Source organism: Pseudopodoces humilis, chromosome 3, assembly GCF_049639895.1.
Source record: "Pseudopodoces humilis isolate 2021_Gansu_Grassland_sample_001 chromosome 3, ASM4963989v1, whole genome shotgun sequence".
NCBI classification, from domain to species: Eukaryota; Metazoa; Chordata; class Aves; order Passeriformes; family Paridae; genus Pseudopodoces; species Pseudopodoces humilis.
In genome coordinates, this window is record NC_142202.1 from 96,108,919 (window position 1) to 96,113,089 (window position 4,171).

A 4,171-nucleotide genomic window follows, 5' to 3' on the forward strand; every position below is an offset into this window, starting at 1 on the left:
TCATGGTGTATATAAACACTGGCATCCTTGTCCCGCCTTCTGATTCTGCCTCAGGTTATGTTACCATGGATGGGGGGGGGGCGGGGGAAGGGGTTCATCCAATGTTTCAGAAAATCAGAATTTAATCTGGTTTGGGTCAGATTTTTCTTCCATACCTTTTCTCTACACTGTTAAACTGACTTAATACAACTCGGCCTTCAAGTTATGAGTCTTTTTCCTTGTAGCTGTATGTTGAAGAAATTATGCTGTTAGTTCTAAAAACACTGAGTTCAACAGGTCAAATTCATCTCGAGGGTGACTTTGACTTCAGTGAGAATGCCACAGGGAGACACTGGCTCAGCGTGTCTCCCATGTTTACTAATCACAGGAGCAGCAGCCGTCCTCCATTTGAGCAGGGCAGCACAAAACTTTCGTTACAAAATAACAAAGCGCAGCTAACTTAACTTTGAATTTAGTTATGGCTTCATTAAAATTTTGCAAAGTTTCTGACTGAGCATGAATTTTTATAGTGGATGCTTTATAGATTCAGCTGAGTTTCAGTGTGCATTTTAATCCTAGACTCACAGTGAAATACAAAGAAATGCAAATGGCAAACAAACTTCAATATAAATGCCAACAAGAAAAATGCTTGAAATTTTTCAGTTCTAATGCTGCTAACACTGACCTCATCTTATATAATTGTGATTTTTAACCAGATTCTGCTTTTCTTCCTCCCTGGGTGGAGAAGGAAATGTTGGCTATCTGAATGAATATCTGTAGGTTAGGAATGTAGATTCTTATATAATTAAAAGCTTTTGGTGAATACTAAGCACACTAAAGCTAGGAATCAACTCCTGTCATGATGGCCTGAAAGGTGTCCCTAGAGATACCTCTCTCCTGTACAGTATCTGCATTGTCAGATACTGTAGAGTGCACTGGAGTTGCAGCCTACAGTATATTGTGTAGTCCTGGTCCCCACATATACCCCGTTTGCATCCAAAGTTGGACACAGATCTGCATACACTGTACTGTACACCTGTGTTTTCTTGGGATGTGTGAGGAACCACAAAGGCAGGAGCTCTGTGCCTGTATTGGGACTCCTTACCTCAAGGAGTTTAGTGCCTGAGATCAGCTCTGTAATGCGCACTGCAGTGCTGCATCTTGGAATCAAGAAAAAGCTAGCTCAGTCTTCAGGAAGTAAAGGGCATCAAGGCACCTAAACACATTGCTGTGTGGATAATTCATACTGTGTACAGCACAACTCAAGGAGCATGAGGATGATGGGAAACAGCACTTGACATATCAACAGACCTCAAAGCACTCTGTACATCACACCATGAAGACTCTGCCTTGCCTCTGAAAGATTTTTGTATTCTCAGAGAGGCTATTTGACTCCACTAAAGTAATTACATAGTCTGGCTTTTAGTAAACTAGCATAGAACATTCTTCATAATACATACTACATACAGAGGTATGTATTTACACACACATATATGTGTGTGTGCACATATAGTACCAGTATCTCAAAAAACTCTTTTGCAGATGAAGCATACAAAAGTTATTTTACATTTTATCAGATCTCTTTTGTACTTCTGAGGCTCTGTCTGAAGACATTGTATCATTGCCCAAGATTCTCTGACTTTCTAAAGTGTAGTAATATGCAGGCACAAATCTTGCTACTAACACAGGACCACATGTACAGATTTTCTAACCTGCTTCACCTCAACGCAGTATCAAAAACATCTCACAGATATTAAAGACACATATTGGTTGCAATCATTGTAGTAGTCTGGAACCATTCTGTGTCTAGGATGGTTACTGCATCTATCCTTTCCTTTTTGCTGGGGTCTGTATATGTATGCAGATCCCTTGGTAAGGAATCAATAGGAGGTTTGAAGATGCTGCTTGCTACAGGGAAGAGTGTCCTGTGGGACTTCTTCAGCACAGCACTCACTTTCCTGTTTTAAAGGAATAGGCATGGAGCAGGTTTCAGTTGGTTTAGTGCACATTCAGTTGTGTTTGTATATGCCGTGATCTTATTCTCTAGAGGAAAAAGCAAGGCTAACTTTGTTTCAAACACTGTGCCTTCTGAATTTTCTTTCTTGACCCTAAAGCCAAACCATAGGCCTCAAGAGATCTGTATCAGTGAACTGTACATGTTGTGCATCCCCCTTGGCAGGGATATGTAACTCTGGAGGGGGCTGACTCAACCAAAACGGAAATAGCCTAAATGCTTGATTTAAAGAAAATACAGAATTAACCCCAGCAGCAGGGCATTTGAGAGCACTTTCATGATTGCAAAAGGCTGTACTACTTGATAAAAGGTATGTAGTTGATAGTGCAGTGCCTACATCTTATTTTATTTTCAGGAAGCCAGTTCAAACACTCCACTGGTGTAAAACCTGGCCAATATTTGGCACGGAACACTTCTTTAAAATTGGAAATTATAGTAAACAGCCAGCAGTTTCATTTCTTGCTTTGAGTGTTATGAGAAGGGCAGCACATATTAGATATTGCTGTTCAGTGCCAGAACTGTAACATCATAACTGGCCCCAAGAAGTGCTAGAGCCCCTGTGGGGACTGGGGGATGTCACTGGCCACAGACCGTGTGTGGAAGTTCCTCGGATACTGTGACAATTGCACACAGCTACATAATTCAGACATTTGCTGAAGGTCTCAAGCACATGGTTGTCGTTGTTCCTGTAGTCAGTATGAGGGCATATTGTAATAACCATCTGCTAAATTCATGCAGGATTCCCAAACTGGCTTTTCAGAGCAGCCTCCAGCCATTCCCTTTACCACCTCTCTCCTGAGATGGTCCAACGGGCACCATACCTCTACTGTGCTGGCACCAGTGCCTGTCTGGAGTCCTCCCTCATATCTCCCTTTGGGTGCTCTCCCAGCTCAATCCCAAAGATAACGAAGTTCAGCCATGCATCCTGGGTGCCTGATAGGCATTTATCATAGATTTATATAGTCAGAGAGTCACGTAGGTTGGAAAACACCTCTAAGATCACCAGGTTCAACCATTAATCCAGTGCCACTATGTTCACCACAAAACTATGTCCTCATGAACACTTCCAGGGACAGTGATTCCCTGGGCAGCTTCTTCCAATGCCTGACCACTTAGCATGTATTAATTACCACTTTTAGTATATCTGACTATTCCAGCTTACACTAGCAGCTACAGATTTGCAGAGTAATTTTGGACTTGTAAATGCTGCATGTGTCCTACAAATAAAATGGTATAGTTTTGAGTTTATTGTATGTTTTTCATGGAAAAAAATAAACCATAGCATTACGCTAGTGATGAGGTTGGAAGGGATTGGCTGGTCTTCCCTTTCACACTGATATGTGCTACACTATTGTAATATCATAGAGTAGATGGCCCACCTGTGGTTTTTGTAGAGTGAGACCACTGAGTTCCTCATGTTCCTACAGAAAATTGAGAGGCTACTATGACCCAGAGGCAGTCCTGTACTCCTAACTCAGAAAAGTGATTTCCCAGGGAGACCAGCATAATGCATTGGCCACAGTTCTACCATCACAATAACCAGTATAAATACATAATAATGCAAAAGAGAATCTTGGATTTACTCCAAACTGTAGTAACAATTTCAAAGATTTTTATATGCATCCAAACAAAGCCACCATTCAAAGGTGATATTTTAAATCAATTTCCAGAACATCTGGTTGATTTTAAACCTTTCCATTATTTTCAACTTTTCCATTATTTTTTCTCCTTTTGAGTTGAACACTTGTTTCAAGTGTTGCTTGACTCAGTAAAATAAGTCCGATGTATATAGTATAATCAGTGCTAAGGTTGTCAGAGCATATCTCAGGAGTTCATGGCCAACAACAGTCCTGATATGAATCAGTGACAAAGAACAGTATATGTAGTACACAGGGAGCTCCAGAAACACAAAACCCCTAGATTGCATACACAGGAGCTGAAAGCCAGAGCATATTGACAACTCTACTATTGCAAGTTCCATGTACAAATTCAACTCAACTGTGAATTTTAAGTGCACTGTAATTACAAATTTTGGTTAAAACACTTAACATTTATCAGGTTAGAGAAAAGAATACAGGGACACAATTGTTTTTAACCAGATATTTTTTACTTGTTATCCTGAACATGTAACTGTTAATTTCAGTGAAAATGAACTAGGTACAAAATAAAAAATATTTG